This window comes from Podarcis tiliguerta (genome assembly GCF_965153285.1).
Source record: "Podarcis tiliguerta genome assembly, chromosome: 4".
Lineage (NCBI taxonomy): Eukaryota > Metazoa > Chordata > Lepidosauria > Squamata > Lacertidae > Podarcis > Podarcis tiliguerta.
In genome coordinates, this window is record NC_139537.1 from 9,859,361 (window position 1) to 9,880,179 (window position 20,819).

The 20,819-nt window shown below is 44.6% G+C and overlaps 1 protein-coding gene across 14 annotated transcripts in view; it reads right to left on the minus strand.

Annotated features, from left to right (window-relative positions):
• Nucleotides 1-20,819, minus strand: part of TENM4 (teneurin transmembrane protein 4) — a 636,641-nt gene that overhangs the window by 188,574 nt on the left and 427,248 nt on the right. The gene's annotated exons all lie outside the window — the stretch shown is intronic.

Sequence of the window (20,819 nt, forward strand, 5' to 3'; positions counted from 1 at the left end):
AGGGCACTTAATTGATGAAGCATGGTCCCGATGCTTAATTCAGCCACCTCCAGCTCATTCCCCAGCTGCCCCCAATATATCTACCAGAACACATTCGGCGAGTCCACCTCATCCCATTTATCAAGGTGATATATTTATTACATTTATGCCCTGCTCTTCCTACAGGAAACTCACGAGTGCAGGCGTCCCACCCCTTACTAACACATGACCGACTTGCGTGCAACTGCTTATATGTACGGCACCTGGAAGTGACAAAATAATTTAATTGGAAATGGCGGGGGAGAGCTGGAGAGTCCTTGGGGCTCACGAGGAAGCCCTCCCCAGAGCCCGAAGAGGATGTCAGTGAGGGCAGAGGAAGCCCCAAATAGGCCAGAAGCACAGCAGGGCTTTGTTTCGGCTGCTTAGCTTCCCCGCCTAACAGCTGACATTCAGGGTAGCGCAGCAGCAAGTACCACTTTCCTGCATATCCAACCTCTAGCCGGCTCAGAGCTTCAACTCCAGATATTTGGGTCTGGACTGGGGAGAGACCGGGAGAATAAGGGAGCTGGAGAGCAGGAAGAAATGGGAGTTTGGAGGGTTTTTAGATGGTGCTCCCCTCTATGCGATTTCAGTTATGCGCAGGGCCCCCCGGGACACAACACTGCATAAATGGGGAGATACCCGTAGCTTACATGAAACTACCCATCTCTTGTCCAAGTCCAGCTTAGTTTGAATCACAAAACAGCATCATGGACTCTCAAACCATCCCTTCTCATGGCTGTATTATAATTCAGACTGAGCTGAAAACACCCCACCATTTCTCATAGACATTTTTGATAGCGCTGAAAAATGCCTCCCATGTCCAGTGACCATTTGGTATTCTGCATTTGCTCATTTGCAAAATTGGTCTCTCTCGTCCTCACTTCAGACTGCCCTTGCTGATATGACCACATGGTCAAATCTGACCGGTTGCGATATTAACTACAGTTTTTCTGGTTGCATCATAACGTCGAGCTTAACGACCTCCATTTCATTCATTACATACACGACTAACGTCACGCGACTCACTCAGAACAAGGTAGAAGCAGCAGCTAGTTGAAAATATTAGAACTGCATGGGGGTTTCATTTTAAACATGGGCCCTTTGTACCATTTAAGTTTTTTTGGGGGGGGGATTCTACTCCACTAAATCAGCACTTTCGTTTTTAAAATTAAGGGAAGAGGACATTGCCAAGAGAAGGAAAAAGGCAAAGCAAATGAGAATCATCATAATAATATTAAAACTAATGGAAGAGAGCAAAAGAAGAAAAAATCTTGAGGCATAGTAGAGACTAAAAAAAAAAAAAAAAGTATTACGGTACAAGCTTTGGTAGAATAACATCCATTTCATCAGATGGATGATGTTCTACTTGCATGCATATATTCACAGAGAGGAGACTGTAAGCAGTGAGGAAAGAGAAAAATGTGATGCTCAAAGGACGGAGAGACAATTCAATTAGACCTTGAATGTATGCAAAACAAACACAGTGACCCTTCAGAACATCAGCGATAGGGGATAACACAAGCATACATTCGGGCTCTAATGGAGTTGTCAATTCCCGGAACTTTTCTCATTTCATTTCCCCCTGACCTCACTGATTTTGCAACCTTGGCATTTTCAATTAAGGATTGGCTACTTCACGTATTTGACAATGTGGACGCTACGTTAGGTACAAAGCTTATACCCTAACAAATTTGTTGACTGCTGCAGCTCTGTCCTTCTGGGAGCTGGGGGAAGGGAAGGGTTAACTGAGAGGTTATTGATGAATGCCGCAAAAGCGGAAGAAATTGGGCAGATTTGGGTTGAAACTGGAGGCCGAAAGGAGTGGGATTGGGAGAAGCCATGGATGTATTCAGAGCAGACTCGTCATAATCAATGGACCCAGGTTAGGCATGGCCATTCATTTCAATGGCTCTACTCTGAGTAGCACTAACACGGCACACAACTCTATGGATTCAAGTGGCAGAATTGTGGGTGGAGCTTGGTTTGAGGGCAAAGGAGGAAGGTGGAGAATTAAGAGTGGAAATCCTGAGGAACTGGAAAGAAAACCGTAGCAAATGAGAGGGAACCAATAGGGTCTAGAAAGCGAAGGTCCTGCCGGTCGCTGTGAAAACAGGATGCTGGGCTAGATGGGCTTTTGGCCTGAGCAGGGCTCCTCTTATCATAGAATTGTAGAATTGTAGTTGGAAGGGACCCGAGGGTCATCTAGTCCAACCCCCTGCAATGCATGAATCTCAGCTAAAGCATTCATGGCAGATGGCCATCCAATCTCTGCTTAAAAACCACCAATGAAGGAGAGTCCAAAACCTCCTGAGGGAGTCCATTCCACTGTTGAATGGTTCTTAGTGTCAGAAAGTTCTTCCTGATGTTTAGTCAGAATCTCCTTTCTTGTAACTTGGAAGTCCTACCTTCTAGAGAAGGATAAAACAAGCTTGCTCCATCTTCCATGTGACAACCCTTGAGATATTTGACTACAGCTATTGTATCTCCTCTCAGTCTCTTCTTTTCCAGCTCCTTCAACCATTCCTCATCAGGCTTGGTTTCCAGATCCATGACCATCTTATAACGATAAATATAATTTTATTATATTACTCCCACCTATCTGGCTGGGTATGGCTGGCTATGGTTTTTCCAGTAGTGATGTACGGAAGTGAGAGCTGGACCATAAAGAAGGCTGATCGCCGAAGAATTGATGCTTTTGAATTCTGGTGCTGGAGGAGACTCTTGAGAGTCCCATGGACTGCAAGAAGATCAAACTGATCCATTCTGAAGGAAATCAGCCCTGAGTGCTCACTGGGAGGACAGATCCTGAAGCTGAGGCTCCAATACTTTGGCCACCTCATGAGAAGAGAAGACTCCCTGGAAAAGACCCTGATGTTGGGAAAGATGGACGGCACAAGGAGAAGGGGGCGAGAGGACGAGATGGTTGGACAGTGTTCTTGAAGCTACCAGCATGGGTTTGACCAAACTGCGGGAGGCAGTGGAAGACAGGAGTGCCTGGCGTGCTCTGGTCCAGGGGGTCACAAAGAGTCGGACACGACTAAACGACTAAACAACAACGAATCGTATTTCCTCTCAGTCTCTTCTTTTCCAGGCTAAACATACCCAGCTCCTTCAACCATTCCTCATCAGGCTTGGTTTCCAGACCCTTGACCATCTTATAACAATAAATATATTTTTATTATATTTTTCCCGTCCATCTGGCTGGGTTGTCCCAGCCTCATTCTTGGTTGCCCTTCTATGCACATGTACCAGCTTGTAAACACCCTTCTTAAAATTGCGGCATCCACAACTGCACACAGGACTCCGGGTGTCCACAGAGTGCGATTTCAGAGGCATCTCCACATAAGCAGGACTTGACCTGAGAAAAGGAGAGTTGAAGTGGGGGCCAGCTAGACACGGCAACCCTTTTCAGCCATGAGACCCACAACGGCTAAGAAAAGCGGGCCAAGAAAGGCCCACAACTGGCGCGAGATGAAAAAGCAAAGCGGGGAGCATTGAGAGAGAAGAATGCCGACCACAGAAATGACTGGCGCGGAGCCAGGTCTGAAGGGTAACAACAGGAGCTGGGGAAAAAAATCAGTGTGGAAGTAAATTTACCACAAAGGAAAGGAGGAAGGGTGTGGAGGAGACGAGTTGTGCACAGCGGGGGAGATGTGCATTCGTCTTCTGTCCTTAAGACTGGAATTTTCGGAGCTACAACTAAGACTGAACGAAGCTTCTCGGGATTAAAACAGCCTGAGGATGTGCGTGTGTGGAACTGAGGCAAAAAGATGCTCCCAAAATGGGGACTGCTTCATTCAAGCTAGGAAGGTGTGAGCGAGACCAATTTAGATTTTTATCTGTACAGAGGAAGCTTTTAAGAACGCTTCATTCTAACCTGCTTGTCTTCCTCCTCCAAACAAGCTTTGGTCATAAAAACCCTCTATTAAAAAAATGAAGAACAGTGTGAAGACGGGGGAGAACGGACCGAAAGGAAGAGAGGCGCTTTTTTCTTCTGCAAAAACAAGGCCTGGCAAATTGTTACAAATGGACCCAAGTCTGGGAGGGCTGATTAAGCAGCTGACACTGCGGAATTAATGACCGTCTCCCCTCCAGAGAACAGGAGCAAAAATCCAGCACAGGGAGTCGGGAGGAGAATAAATCTGAGGGAATGGGACAGATCAACGTTAAGAGTCCTATCAATAATGAAATTTAACACAGCCCGGCAGCTGGCTCAGACAAGCTTCAAACGAAGGCGGCAGAGAAAGCGGTGGCTTGTTTGCACTGGGGTTGCCCCATAGCAGAATCCAATTTCCTCCCCCCACCCTTCGACCCCAAAATACCACTGTGGCAAGTTCAACCACACATATTATCACAGGGCAAAGTTCCCTGAGTTGCAAAACAAATCTGTACCACGGGCTAGCTAACGTAAGTTATCCCCAGGTAACAATCTCCGTCTCGCTTGATCCAACTTGCAATTTGTTTAAGTATGTTAAGAGTGGGCGAGTGAGAGGTTGGAGTGAGCCAAACCACCGATCAAGGGCTTTTGATCTGACTTTTGGGATCAGTGATCATAAAAAAACCAAACATAAATGGAGGAGTCGATGTTTTTCTCCGTTTCCCAGTTGCACTGCTGCTTGTTCACTTGGGTTGTTATTGGTTTGCTTTTTAAAAAATAAATAAATGTTGGTTTGTTAACAACAACAGCAACGCTCAGAGATAACAAAAAGCAAGAAAAGAACCAACATTGTAAGCTGTAAAGCATCATAGCCTGGAAGGACAAACTAGAAAGATACAGGGTTGCTCCAAAGGGATAATAAAATACTAACTCATACAAAAATTCGCTTTACAAATAATATGGACTGGTGAAAAATAAATGTATTCTCCACCATTGTTGAGAATCAAGGTTCCATACAGGTTTAAATGAGCCAGATATTTGCATGTACGTGCGGCACTGAGCGACCATGTGCCTCAAGATTTGTATAAGAAATAAAATCATGCTTTTTAAAAAACAACAACAGTAATGCAAGCTCTGTATCAAGTTTATGGGATAGCTGTTCAAGACGGGCAATTTGCCTTTAAAAATAAAACAATTTAATAAAACAATTCAGTAAAATAATTTTAAAATAATAAAATAACACAATATTCACTTTCGAAAAATGCTTTTTTCCTAAAAAAAAAAAAAAGGCTACTAAGGACCAATAAGCCATTCCTACCCTTAGCGGTGAGCAAATAAACTCTTAACTGTGAGCTACAGCAGCCTGTTGCTTGCGATAACAAGTAAGAACACTTCACGTACGGAAAGTGTGTTCTCATGCAATAAATCCATTGTTGTGGCAGAACCGCGAGAAAAACACGCTATTGGGTGGGAAAAGAACCAGATACCGACTTGAGTGTCAGAAGACTAAGTCACATTTCAACAGCTTCGCCGTCTCCAGGCGTGTCTTTGTAATGGAAACAGGAGATTGAAAAGAAGATGGCCGAGTTTAATTCAACAAGGCGGCCCACCCTCACGCGCTGTCTCAGACAACTCAATCTGAGGGCCATTATTATGACTGGATTGCCCACACAAATGTGTTGTATGTGAAAACAGTGAAAGCAGCCATTATGGGAGAAGTTTCTCCCTCCCTCTCGTTCATCCCGCTCCCCCTGTGTCTGCATTTAGCTGCAATTAAAATACACTATTTCATGGTAATTAGCGTGAAATAAAGACCGGGACTTGAGGAGACCTCCTTTCAGAAGTTATTAAGATCTGTAGCACCACCCCTCCTTCCTGGCCACAATTCCATTTTCAGTACAGTGGTACCCCAGGTTACATACGCTTCAGGTTACATACGCTTCAGGTTACACACTCTGCTAACTCAGAAATAGTGCCTCAGAACTAAGAACTTTGCTTCAGGATAAGAACAGAAATCGGGCTCCAGCGGCGCAGCAGCAGCAGGAGGCCCCATTAGCTAAAGTGGTGCTTCACGTTAAGAACAGTTTCAGTTTAAGAACGGGTCCCCGGAACGAATTAAGTACTTAACCTGAGGTACCACTGCACTTGTGGGCAATGGCTGAAGAAAGTTGAGGAATGAAGGATAAGTCTGAGCATCTGCACTACTCTTGTTAAAAGACCACGGCAGCCATGCCCCCCCCTCCAATCATCAGTGTCAGTAGGGACTTTTACAACTAGGGATTTATAATGACTGCTAAAACAAATCCCTCATGACAAGTGGATTTAAGACTGGGGCAGAGCGTTCAGAGCAAAACCAAAGCAGAAACAACCGGCTCCATCATATCCACACAGCCCACAAAGAGAAACACACAGATACACATTGATATACCCACACGTAGTTGTTATCTCTGAGAAACTTAGAAAATAACAGGATATATTTATCCGAAAGTCTTCAAACTTACACAACCCTTTAAAAAGTTAGCTGATGAAGATGAATACATCGGAACAGGGCCCTGTCCTGGTTTCTGATCCATAACTGACTTCTGACTTCTGCTCAATGATTGAAATTAAGACTTTCACATTGAATCTGACTATGGACCAACATGAATATAGCATCCCATAATCTCTTATCTCTAATCCTGTAACGAATTATTGTGTTATACATATCTTTATAAGTTTGTTATCTCTGTTCAGAGTTTGTAATCTCTATAGGAGTTTCTAATCCTTGTCAGAATACATAATTTTGAATGGATTAGTTTTTGTTACAATTGACTATTAATTTGCGAGTAGGGACCACTTCCACTATTGAAACTTACATTGGCCTGAGTTCTTGGTGTGCTTTTTTTCTTGGCACAAGGAGATAGGGTCTGGAAGGAATCATAGAGGTGGAAGGATCATTTAGCCCAGAGGTTCCCAGACCTATTTGGCCTACCACCTCCTCTTCAGAATATATATATATATATATATATATATATATATATATATATATATATATATATCGCCCCCTGGAAATCTACCTTCATTAAGCAAACAAACAGAAAGATGCAGCTCTCATGAGACAGACCAGAGTGAAGCCTGCCAGCTCTGTTCAGTCTGCCCTGGGGCAGGGCTGGCGCCGCCCCCCCCCGCCATTAACCAAAAAGGCAGGCAAGCTGAAAGGCAGGATGAAGCTGAAATGGTCTACCCAAGTGCAGGAAAACCCCTCGGTTTGATCACAACGCAGGATCCAGGGGAGACATTGCCCGATCTGGCGGTAAACATCATTACGAGAGCCAGTGTGGTGTAGTGGTTAAGAGTGGTGGACTTGTAATCTGGTGAACCGGGTTCGATTCCCCGCTCCTCCACATGCAGCTGCTGGGTGACCTTGGGCTAGTCACACTTCTCTGAAGTCTCTCAGCCTCACTCACCTCACAGGGTGTTTGTTGTGGGGGAGGAAGGGAAAGGAGAATGTTAGCTGCTTTAAGACTCCTTAGGGTAGTGATAAAGCGGGATATCAAATCCAAACTCTTCTTACACAACAGATGAAACACGTACAAACGTGCCCCCCCCAATTTTCTTCTTTTCTTTCTTTATGCTTCCAATGTCCCCCCAATTGCACCCGAGGCTACAACCACCCCCCTTGATCTAGTCCAACTCCCTGCAGTTTAGGAATATGCCCCTGTCCCACAAGGGGATCGAATCTGCGGCCTTGGTATTGTCATCACCACGCTCTAACCAACTGGCCTATCTGGGGAAGGTCCTCAGGATAGGAGCACCTTTCCGTTCAACTCTTCAAATCATCCACTTCCATCCTCACTGCAGTAAGACGCAGGAGTGGGGAAGGAGAATCGAGATGGACCTAAGATCTTGGGCTCCAGAACAGGTTTGGGTTTTTCATTTATTTACCACAGTCGCAAGCTATTCTGCTTCCAATAGGCTTCCTCTTATCTTCCCTGTGAAGTAGGCTCGACTGAAAGAAAAGTGTATTTCACAATGCCTCTCAGGGCCTGTTTTGTAGAGCCACCCAGAATCACATGTCACATTGCACACTAACTTCAAGATGGGAGCATCAGCAGGCCCAAGCCCATGGAGGGACGTCTCAACACGTTGAAATATACATTTGTTAAAAAACCAGAAATATTTCTATTAGGAATATTAGGTTATGAAATTAATAAGAAGGATTGGAAGGTATTTTTATACGCAGTAACAGCAGCTAGAATTTTGTTGGCTCAGAAGTGGAAACAAGAAGAAGTGCCTACGATTGAAGAATGGAGAATGAAATTAATGGACTATGCAGAACTGGACAAGTTAACAGGGAGGATCCGGAACTGACGAGACCAGAGGTTCACTTAGGACTGGAATAAACTTACAGAATATGTTTAAAATGTTTGTGAGAAGCAGATAACGTTTGTAAGTTTTCAAGAAGCTTTGTGAGAATGTATGGTAGAAATATTGCGTAAATAATATGATAAGGTAAATAATTATATAGTGCAATATTAAATTAAGAAATGTGGAGAAAGTGATATTACGGAGAATTATCAGACATGTTGATGGAAGTAAAAAAAAAAAGGACGTTGGTGATAATTGGATGTTTAATGTTGTAGAAATTTATATTGGAAAATTAATAAAAATTATGACAAATGGAGGGACGTCCAAGTATCTGGGCCTGAGGGGTGGAGCAAACAGGACTGAGGGATAGTCTAGCACAGTTTTTGCTGACGTGATGTCCTCCAGATGTTGCCAAACTACCAGTGGCATAGCGTGGGGGTGCAGGGGGGCGGCCGCACCGGGCGCAACATCTGGGGGTTAGGGTTAGGGGGTGCAAATCCACAGGCATGGGGGCGCAAATCCACAGGCTAGGGGGCGCAAATTACTTGCCTTGCCCCGGGTGCTGACAACCCACGCTACGCCACCGCAAGCTACAACTCCCATCAGCCCCAGCCTGCTCTGGGAGTTGTAGTTCCAACAACTGCAGGGTACCAGGCGAGCAACGCCAACTTGTGGAACGAAGCGTATTATGCAGCTAAAGAGAAGGCACTGGCACGGGATGGGCAATCTTTGGTTCACCGTGTAGGATTCTGGTCTGTGGTGCTATCAGCCCATCTTGAACTGCCTGCGGCTGACTTTTCCAGCCGGCCATTGCGGTTGCACAGCAAGCAAGCAGCTAGATAGCGCTCGACCTACAGAGCTTCCCGGCTGAAGCTCCGCAGTGCCTGACAGATATAAGCCAAAGTGGAAACGTGAACGTGCAAAGCCGCTCGGAGCAGAACTTGACCTGATCCCCTGAGACGGCATAGGAAAGAAATCTTTTTAAAAAGCAAATGAAAAGAAAGGCTGCTTTGCCCCTTGGCTCTCCCGCGTGCCATTTCCGTATCATAAGGTTGTTGAGTTTGGGGTTGGTTTGTTTTCAAAGTTAAAACCTGCGCTGCTCCTTGCTTGGGGCTGCTTGCTGAACTGGAAGATCACTCTTAACATTTTTTAAAGAATTATTTCGTGGCACAGAAAGGGGCTCGTTCCCTGCCGCTCCTATAGGACCGTATATCTCCCTTACTCCGCGGCTTCTAAATGTCAGGCTAGAGGTCTTGCTTAGAATTGGAGCAGAAAAAGGACCAATTCATTATAGCCTTTTTCCAGGGTAGCTCTCCACTCCAGTTTGGGGGTGTGGGTGGAATGAATCGATCTCGAGAAGAAAGGCTCTAAAGCAAGTTCTTGTATCTTCAACGCCATTACTTTCAGAGCTGCCGTTAAATCATTTTAGCCTCCGCAGTCCCAAGGCTACAAAAAGCTATCCGTGGCTGCTGTCCAAACCTATAACGCGAGATCCCAAAGCCAGCCCCTCTTAAAATAAAAAATTGGAAGCCAGAAGGAAGCGGACAGTTCTCCCCTAACAAAAGCAAGCAGGCCTCCAACAGCACTGCGGATTCGGAGAACAAAAGAAAACGTTATTTTTGGTTATATTTAGTTCTCGCAGCGGGCTTGAAGCAGGAAAGGAAAGGACGAGAGAGGCAGGGTGGAACTGGAAGCAATTTCCCCAGCTTGGCTTTTTCGGAGGTACTTTCCTCACTTCCCAGAGTTAAAGTGCGGCTTTTAACGGCTCAAAGGCGGCTGAGTCAGTGTTGCTTTTAACTGCGCTCTTGGCACAGAGACGTGGATTTGATAAAAAAAAAAATAGTTCCAGGAGAGAAAGCCGGTTTAAAACAAAAACAAAAGCCTCACACAACTTGACTGAGGTAAGCTTTTGAGCCGTTCGTCTGGAGGAGGGAATCCTTCGGATGTGCAGATTCTCCTCCAGCTCAACCGTCTTCCAAGCACTTTATTCTCCCACAACAGATGGGAGTCAGAGTGCGCAGGTTCTTTAATGAGGGGAGGTGTGTTAATTAGGCTAGAAAGCAGCCAGGAAGGCCTCCGGGGTTCCCACCATCCACACGGCGAGGGGAGGAAATACCTGAGAGAGCTGTGCCCCCGAGACAAAATTATTTTTTTTCAATGGCCACCTTTGGTTATGTCTCTTGAGATGCTCCATCTGTCTATTCATCTACACATGGAACGCTGTCGGGCTCAGGTTCCCAGAGACACTTCACAAGGGTGCATTGTGGAAGTCGAGGGCGGAATTAGCAGAGAGATCGTTAGGCCGAACGGTCTGGCAGTCAGCAGAAGCGAAATCTGCATGCTGTTACAGTGGTACCTCGGGTTAAGAACTTAATCTGTTCCGGAGGTCCGTTCTTAACCTGAAACTGTTCTTAACCTGAGGTACCACTTTAGCTAATGGGGCCTCCCGCTGCTGCCGTGGGAGTTCAGAAATGATTTTAAATAATAAAAATAAGGTAAAGGTAAAGGGACCCCTGTCCATTAGGTCCAGTCGTGGATGACTCTGGGGTTGCGATGCTCATCTCGCTTTATTGGCTGTGGGAGCCGGCGTACAGCTTCTGGGTCATGTGGCTAGCATGACTAAGCCACTTCTGGCAAACCACAGCAGTGCATGGAAACGCCGTTTACCTTCCCGCCAGAGCGGTACCTATTTATCTACTTGCATTTTGACGTGCTTTCAAACTGCTAGGTTGGCAGGAGCAGGGACTGAGCAATGGGAGCTCACCCCGTCGTGGGGATTCGAACCGCCAACCTTCTGATCGGCAAGGCCTAGGCTCTGTGGTTTAACCCACAGCACCACCCACGTTCCTTAATAAATAAGTAAGTAAGTTTAAGGGGAGGACTGGAAGGAATGTCTCCTTCAGGCTCCGGGGAGGGTCTCCTCGCAAGCCACGGGGACTCTCCAGGGTGTTCCCCATTTAGATACATTTCACTGATGCCCACAGAGGCCCAGAACATAACCCCTGTCTTAAGTGGTGAGTCGCCTGTACGTATATTTTTGCAGACCGAAAGCAACAGCGACAGTTGTTTCCATTCTGGACATGGGTCTAAGAAGTGAAAGTCCACATTTTCTGGCCCCACTTCCATTTTTTCCAGAATGCTCTGGAACCCATATCCAGAACGCGTGTCAGAATGGGACTCCCAAAACATCTCTGTCTCAGGCCATCTCTGGTTGAGATTTGCTTCCTTGCCCTCGCTTCTGTACAAACCGCTGCGAATATTTGAAAAGGGAATCGCTGGTGACTCAAAGCCCGGCTAATTCCAGCAGGGATGTAATGGCTTCTTCAAGTTAATGCACCTTTATCTTTCTGTTTGCCCATTATTCCTCTAGTACGATGAGTCAGCCTTGTGAAAGCCTTCTGTTAAATCACAGTATTTACACATCACACCAGTCGTACAATTTCGATGGAATTTCCTGCACTCTCGCCGCCCCCCTCTCCGCCTGCAGAAAGCAGAACCAAAGCTTCTTCCATAGATCTTTGAACGGAAAGAGAGCTAAACCAAGTTCCCTCAGTTTGTTGAAAGCTATGAGAATGTCACTGAAGCCTAAAATTCATTTTAGGAATTTTAAATGATGATATTCCAAAAGACAAAACTATTTTTTTCCTTATACGCGATGTCTGCAGCAAGAATCCTGGTGGCTAAGTATTGGAAAGGGAACCGGTTACCCACTAGGGGAGATCGGTTATGTAAGCTTTCAGAATATTTAGAATTAGCCAAATTGACATATATGATAAGACAAAAATCAAAAAGTGAAGTGAAAAAGGAATGGGGGTGCCTAAATGAATACATTAAAAACCAAGGTTCAAGGGCAGAAATCTGGCTGAGTCTGGAATAACCTTGTGAAGTGAAAGGATAAGAAAGAGGGATTTATATCTAGATGCTAGGATAGAGATAATAAGGAAAACAGGGAAACAGGAAGACACAATGAGAAGTAAAGGAGGTGCTGTGGGATTGGTGGACGTCAATGTTTGTTTTTCTTTTTAGTGTTTATATTATTAACTTGTAAGATATGGATATGGGGGTTTTTTGTATGCTGGTTTTTGTGTTTTGTGTATTGTTATTTTTCATTTTGATGTTGTTGTGTGGAAAATACTAACAAAATTTATTATAGTTAAAGAAAAAAAGAGAATGTCACTGAAGCACAATGAGTACGGACATTTCTACAGAACGTCTTTCTCCCTTAAGTGGGCAATTTATCGCAATACCACAGATGTGCAAGGTATACGCAAAATCCCAGGACCAATTCCTTCTTTCTTCTCATATACAGAATTTTGTAAGTTAAAGGTAAAGGGTAAAGGGACCCCTGACCATTAAGTCTAGTCGTGGCTGACTCTGGGGTTGCGGCGCTCATCTTGCTTTATTGGCCGAGGGAGCCAGTGTACAGCTTCCGGGTCATGTGACCAGCATGACTAAGCCACTTCTGGCGAACCAGAGCAGCGCACGGAAGTGCTGTTTACCTTCCCGCCAGAGCGGTACCTATTTATCTACTTGCACCCGGAGGTGCTTTCGAACTGCTAGGTTGGCAGGAGCAGGGACCGAGCAACGGGAGCTCACCCCGTTGCGGGGATTTGAACCGCCGACCTTCTGATCGGCAAGTCCTAGGCTCTGTGATTTAACCCACAGCGCCACCCGTGTCCCTTTTGTAGTATCTGTCAATTTAGGGCTCATCCCCAAGGCTGTGGCCTACGGAGAGCTGACTTCTGGCACCAGGCCGGTTGTAAATAATGTCTGCAAATATGACATGAAGGCTGTAGGAATCTCTTGCAGATGACCGCAGTGCCTGGAGACAGATAGTCAGACAGGTAGTCAGATTGTGCATCTACAGAAGTGACCAAAGGAGGAATGACTGTTGGGAGGAGCATGGGGAAAAGAAACCCCCTGTAGCAGCACATCTGGATGCCTTCATCTGCCCCAGCTGCAACAAAACATGTCTCTCCTGTATCGGTCTCTACAGCCACAGCAGGCGCTGAAACTCTCCAAAGGTTTGACTTCAAGGCACACTCCTCCATTGCCTCCTGGGTGGATGCCAGCAACTGGCAATTTAGGGTTTATCCAGGCTTCCTTTTGTGCCATGTTCCTAGGCACAGGACCAGGCTTTAAAGCTCCACACACCTAGATAGTTTTGGGGTCTTTTTGTACCCAGCAAGACCAGCATTTTATCACTGAAACAGCAACCGGGTTTATCAACAGCAACCGGGTTTTCTGCAGATTACCACTGGCTCCGTTTCAGCAGTAAAACGCGGGTTACCTTGGGACAAATAGAAGAAGAAGAAGAAGAGTTTGGATTTGATATCCCGCCTTTCACTCCCCTTCAGGAGTCTCAAAGCGGCTAACATTCTCCTTTCCCTTCCTCCCCCACAACAAACACTCTGTGAGGTGAGTGGGGCTGAGAGACTGTGACTGGCCCAAGGTCACCCAGCAGCTGCATGTGGAGGAGCGGAGACGCGAACCCGGTTACCCAGATTACGTGACTACCGCTCTTAACCACTACACCACACTGGCTCTCAACTCTCAGACATGGAGCTTTGAAGGGAGGATATGATCCTGGAAAGCAAAAGGAAGTTTGGTTGAGTGCTAAATTGAATGATTGAATGATTTCTCAACTGTGCAATGCAGAACACAAGCTGCTGCTTTAACCAAGTCTTGTGGCACCCTGAAAGCCTAGCCAATTTATTATCGTATAGGTTTTTGTGGACTACAGTTAATGTCATCAGATGCATCTTGAATTGCAGGTATGTATATAAGCAGGAGGTGCGGGGAGGGCTGTAAACAGTGAGGTCAGGAGGAAATAAAATGCTGGAAAAGTACAGAAATTGATAATAATGCACAGTATTTAGAATAATAGGATTGGAATTGCCCCCCAAAAGATGTTAGACTGTTTTTGTATGCCACTACAGTGGCAAGACTTTTATTAGCCCAAAACTGGAAATCGCAAGAGATACCAACAATAGAAGAATGGCAAATGAAGATGTTGGACTTTTTGGAGCTGGCCGACCTGACTGGAAGAATCCACAACCAGAAAGAAGAGGAGATACAAGAGGATTGGAAGAAATTTAAAGAATATTTAGCTAAATATTGTAATATAAGATAAATAGAAAATTCTTGGAAGCAATAAATAGGCTTAGGGGTAGAATAAGAATATGTGGTAGTAAAGATTAAGGAGTAGAATGTTAATAAAAGAAAAGAGGAAAGTAAATGAAAGGAGTTAATTTTACTAGAAATATGATTTTGGAGAACTGTTACACAGGTGATACAGTGAAATTCAGTTAGAGGGGATTCGAGGAAGTCAGTTATCAATGTAACAAGAATTAGATATTGGAAGAAACATTTTTTTGTGTTTAGTTTATTGTTTAGTTTATTGTATTGTAATGTGTCTCTCTTTTTTTCTTTGTTTCTTTTTTATTTTTGTTATAAATGTGGAAAATCAATAAAATTTTGGGGGGGAAATGCACAGTATTTAAACATGGTAATTCACAAAATAATGACTATGTAATATGTGGCCTGCTATTTATGGCCAGCATCTGAAAGTTTATGCCATAATAAATAAAATCATGCCATGGGTTAAGAAGAGAGCGGAAAACGATATGCACCAACACTCTTGAGATAACAAAATTAACCACGGCAGTGGAATTTTTAGACTAGAGTCACTGCTCTGAGTTACTTTAGTGAACTATCCAATATTGTTTAGACATTTTAATGCAATGAACTCAAGCTCATTCCACTCCTTAACATAATCAAAGCCAACATGAGATGCATTTTGTTAACCTTTCTTAAAATTAAATACCGCAACTCAATTGAAATCAGTGCTACGAAACCAAAGATTAAATATTGTCCTAGAAGAGCAAAACAATTTAAAACCGTAAGCCTAGAAACGTACCCCAAAGTTCAGAAAGTAAAAGTCTGTTTCTTGGGTTTTTGTTTTTGTTTAAAGTTGGGAATCAAAAGAAGTACTTTCCCTGACACTTCTACTTTAGTAAGGAAAGAAAAATGTGGAGGAAAGATTTATAAGGTGTGGGTGTGTGATTTCTAGTTAGTGATACAATTTTTATCCTCAACTTGACAGGATGTAGAAAATAATTACAAATGAAAAGGTTATTCATAATTTTTAAATGAGTTAATTAGTAAACCCAGTCAGAGTCACTCATTACATTAATTAATAATTGATTATACTTGAAATTAAACACAGTTTTTCATTAAATCTAATTAAATATCTGCATCCCCCCCCCTCAACATGGTGATTAGATCAGTGGACCTGATAGCAGCTTTCCTCATTAACTATGTTTATGCAGTGCTCAACCAATTACTTTTGATTTTGAATAATTCTTTTAGAATTTGGAAATTATGGACTCATGATCCCCACCAGCATAACATGACCAACAATTCTCCACCACCACCACCTCTAGCTTTGGTGCATCTTGCCAATCTACTTTGGCATGTGGAAGATACTTCAAAACCATCAGACAGGATAGGAAAAAGAGTTAAGGTTTATATCCAAAGTGGCGCTACATAAATGCCCTGTCTGTTTGTGCAAAGGAACGTTCTCCAACTCTCTTCCCCATGTAATGCTCCCTAAATCTGTTCCAATAGTTCCCCCAACCCCTATGAGCAATTTGGATAGGGTGTGGGGCCAGTGCCAGATTTAGGTAAAGGGACCCCTGACTGTTACGTCCAGTCGTGGCCGACTCTGGGGTTGCGGCGCTCATCTCGCTTTATTGGCCGAGGGAGCCAGCGTATAGTTTCCAGGTCATGTGGCCAGCATGACTAAGCCTCTTCTGACGACCCAGAGCAAAGCACAGAAACGCCGTTTACCTTTCCACCGGAGTGGTACCTATTTATCTACTTGCACTTTGACGTGCTTTCGAACTGCTAGGTTGGCAGGAGAAGGGACCGAGCAACGGGAGCTCACCCCGTTGCGGGGATTCTAACTGCCGACCTTCCGATCGGCAAGACCTAGGCCAGATTTATGTATAAGCTAAACAAGCCATAGCTTAGGGCTAATTTTTTATTAGCAGGCCAATCACATCACATTATTCAAATCACATTAGTTCCAAATTATACAGCCAAATTTTAAATTTTGTTGAGGGTACCCATACATCAAGCTCCGCACGAGTCCAAAATTCCGGATAATTCCAGGCATCACTTATTTTACTGCTTTAATTAGACAGTTCCATCCAGTTTGATCAGGATAGTCCTTTATTACTTTCTTTCTCTTCTTGTTGTTATCATATATTCCTTTCTTTGCGATCTCTGATGATTTTCACAAGTAGGTTGAAAACTGGCGTCTCTGTGTGGGTTTTGTGCTAGGGCCCCACTCTTGCCCCCCAAAAAAATTTAAAGAAAAAAAACTGGATGCACATTTCCAAAATATAAAAAACAAATAAAATAAAAAACAAATAAAATAATACTCACGTACAGCAACAGTGTTTTGTGTTGTGTAGACTCCTATGATGTAAGTCATGGGCCCCACCTGCTATCTTGCTCCCTAAAATATCACTGGTTTGCTCATTTCTATATACAGGGTGCCTACATTCTGCGTGGACGGGTTGCATGGCAACATGTGCAAATGGCTTGAGATACCTATTAGGTCCATAAATTACCATATAGCATATATTCAACACAAAAAACAGGACTATTTGTTTTTGACAAAGGACACTTGGACACATAAAGGGCCCCATTACCTTCAGTAGCTTCGGGCCTCATCAAACCTAAATCCAGCCCTGTGTGGGGCACACACAAGGGTGGGGTGGGGAGAGTGGACGTTTTGTTGCGCAAGTATAAATCGTTGCACTAACAGAACAGGTGAAGCGGACAGCCCAAAATGCTTATGTAAAAAAAAGAAAGGAAGAAAGGAAGAGGAAGAGGAAGAGGAAGAGATTTTCACACATCCAACCCACCCCCCTGGCTAACAAGTCCTGCCCGCTTTTGATGGATGCCAAAGTTCTACAGGAACTAGGGACAAGTTCCTCTGACACGCGGAGATAATGTCCCAACATCTACTTGGCGCATAAAGATAACGCAAGATAAATGGGACGCCAGGGTTGGACATACTTGGCAAATGATGAAAGGTGACTGCACCTTCCATCAAGCTGCTATCAATTTAATGCTCGCTGATTAATCACGTCTCCTCCTGCTATGGAGCACGCTAAAAAAAACGGTGACCGTAAGCACAGCGGCAATCTTTTGAGAGCCGGGGTTGGGGGTGGAAGAGAGATTCAGCCATTAAATAAATATCCGCCGGAAGAATACGGCCGCAGAAGAAATAATCTGTTGGTAACAAATTGCACGCAATAGGGACGCAAGCAGGAAAGTCCTATTTTCTACTCACATGTGCAGCTTGCAGCAAGTTATAACACTAATTCTTTACCGTTCGATGGCATGGAAGAAGCGAAACCAAAATCAACAGGGAGCTCAATTCTGCTGCATGGGAACAAATGCTTTTACCTAGGCTTAAAGCGCTCTAGGAACATAATTTTAGCAGCACAACCATCCCCATCCATTGGGTTGTGGGTTTGGGTTTTTTTTGTAAGGTTTCGGGTTTTTTTTTCTTCCCTAATGGAAACAACAAAGGCCCGTATAGTTAAAGCCATGGTTTTCCCAGTAGTGATGTATGGAAGTGAGAGCTGGACCATAAAGAAGGCTGATCGCCGAAGAATTGATGCTTTTGAATTCTGGTGCTGGAGGAGACTCTTGAGAGTCCCATGGACTGCAAAAAGATCAAACCTCTCCATTCTGAAGGAAATCAGCCCTGAGTGCTCACTGGAAGGACAGATCCTGAAGCTGAGGCTCCAATACTTTGGCCACCTACTGAGAAGAGAGGACTCCCTGGAAAAGACCCTGATGTTGGAAAAGATGGAGGGCACAAGGAGAAGGGGACAACAGAGGACGAGATGGTTGGACAGTGTTCTCGAAGCTACCAGCATGAATCTGACCAAACTGCGGGAAGCAGTGGAAGACAGGAGTGCCTGGCGTGCTCTGGTCCATGGGGTCACGAAGAGTCAGACACGACTAAATGACTAAACAAACATAATAGAAACAAATACAAAACTGGGACTGACATGTTAAGCTGGTGTCTCAGCGAAGGAGAAAAGAGAGACATAAATCATAAGTATTTGTTTTCTGAATTGCAGAAGCATCATCAGGAAGAGAGCAGCAGGCAGGTAGAAAACACAGGAAAAGAAATGGGGGTGAGAATTTCAGGCGCAAAGAGGTCTGTGTGTTTTCACTGAGACTGACGCATTACAAGCTGAATTCTTCAGGGACTCGCTTAGGCGCAACCACATTCCGGAGACAGCCTCCCTGCTCAATTACGCAATAATTCTGAGAGATGATTTAATTATTACATAACAGAATTTGGAGACTGTTGTGCCCAAGAGCACCCCAAAAAAGAATTGAACCAGAAATGGGCTGGGTAAAGACACAGTTGAAAGCCTTTAGCCTAATCCCGCAAGATCACTGTCCCCACACATCAAAGTCTTCAATCCTTCCTTGCCTTAAAAGTATTGGAAAAGCTGGAAAATTGAGAAAGGCCACTTTCCATCTTTGCCAGCTATTGTGCAAAGATAAAAAAACATTCCAGATTTTGTATCTGGAATGTTTTGCCCCAAATTACACAGAGTTCATAGATGGGTAAACCTGCAGACCTCTCTTCCAACCACTACCACCCCTTTTGCAGCTCTATTCACCTAATTTATCGGGGAAGGGGGTGGAAACAAAGAAATCAAGAACGGGTACTAATCTCAAGGTTAAGTGGAGTACTGGGGTGCTCTGGGGGCAAGCTGATTCTTCTACTAACCTGCCCCCTCCCTTCCCACAAGATGTTTCCCTGTCGAAATTCAGAAATCACCAAAAAGGAAGTAACCACATGCCGCCACTCCAAGTGAGCTGTTATCTACTGCTTGCCCTCTAGGTATTTGTAGATGTCTCCATTTCTCAAAGAGCAGAATATGCATTTACCGTATTTTTCGTTCCACGATGCACTTCCTAAAAAGTAAGGGGAAATGTCTGTGTGTCTTATTGCCCAGGTGCAAAAAGCAGATCATGCTTTTTTTTTTTTTTAAAAAAAAGAGGAAAGTGGCTGTTGAAACAAAGCCACTGATCGGCAAGCGATTGAGAGTGAGGTAAGGGATGCTAGCAATAAAGGAGGATGCCTGGGAGAGGGGGAGGTAAAGACAGCAAACTTGCAAGGAGAGGAGACAGGAAGACTAAATCAATGAGGAGAGAAATTAGAAGAAAAGGAGGAGCAAAAAACAGCTCCAGCTAAGGAAAAGACACTAAGGCAAACAAGAGGGAAGGGGGTGCTAAAAGGAAGCAGCTGATCAGAAAGGGATCGGGAGCGAGATAAGGGACGCTAGAGATAAAAGAGGCTGCCTGGGAGGGGGGAGGTAAAAGCCCATGGATCCTCAGGATTTTTGCATTGGGTCACCCCAAATTCACCATCATCACATGTCTGTGGCCACAGCATGAACCACAAAAATCATACATCCACTGTTTCGTTCAGAATATTTTTTTTCTTGTTTTCCTTCTCTAAAAACTAGGTGCGTATTATGGTCAGGTGCATCTTATGGAGTGAAAAATACGGTACCTGTAGCATATGGCACAACAGACTGTTTAAAGCAAGGTTTCCCAAACTTGGGTCTCCAGCTGTTTTTGGACTACGACTCTCATCATCCCTGGCTAGCAGGACCACTAGTCAGTGATGATGGGAATTGTAGTCCCAAAACAGCTGGAGACCCAAATATGGGATACCCTGGTTTAAAACATAAGCAACTTTGTGGAGCTATGCTCCTGATGTTCTAGACATCTACTGGAAGAGTTCCTATATGTATTTGGGTCTTTTACTTATTGATCAGCTGCATAGCTGTCAACTTACAGATTTGAAAATAAGGGACCAACAGCCTTGAAAATAAGGGATCAGCAGCCAAAATAAGGGATTTTCTGGGCACAGGTATGTTCAGCTTCTGAGCCCCTCCAAGCCAAAGGCAGAAAGCCCAGCCAGCAGCCAAACAAAGCCTCAAGCGGTGGTTCCCACAGCGGAGCAAGCCGGCAAAGGGGATGCAGCAAGGAAAACCACCGTCACCTCTCCGCTGGGAAGCGCTGAGCAAAGGCGAGTCCCCAGGCAACATGGCCGATTTGATTGGCACAAGGCATGCAAGCTCCACCCCCCCAGTCGTTCTTAGACTCCTTATTGGGTGAGCAACGCAGCCAAGCAACACAGTTGGAGCCTCCCTCCTCCCTGGCCGGCGGGGAGGGAGGGAGAGGAGCTGCTTCCTTTGAAACCCGGGAAATTTAAGGGACATCATCAATAAGGGACAGCAGCGGGACACGGCACTGGGATAAGGGGCTTTCCCGCCAAATAAGGGACGGTTGACAGCTGTGATCAGCTGTTTGGAGAGGTTGGGAGTAGATCTGTCCAGCAAATTCCTTCATCTTCCCCCCACCAGTGGAGAAATCAAACTCGTTACAGGCAGCACACAGTAGACAAAGGCAGAGGTTTTCTCTGGACAACTTGGCCAAAGGAGCAGAACCACCCAAT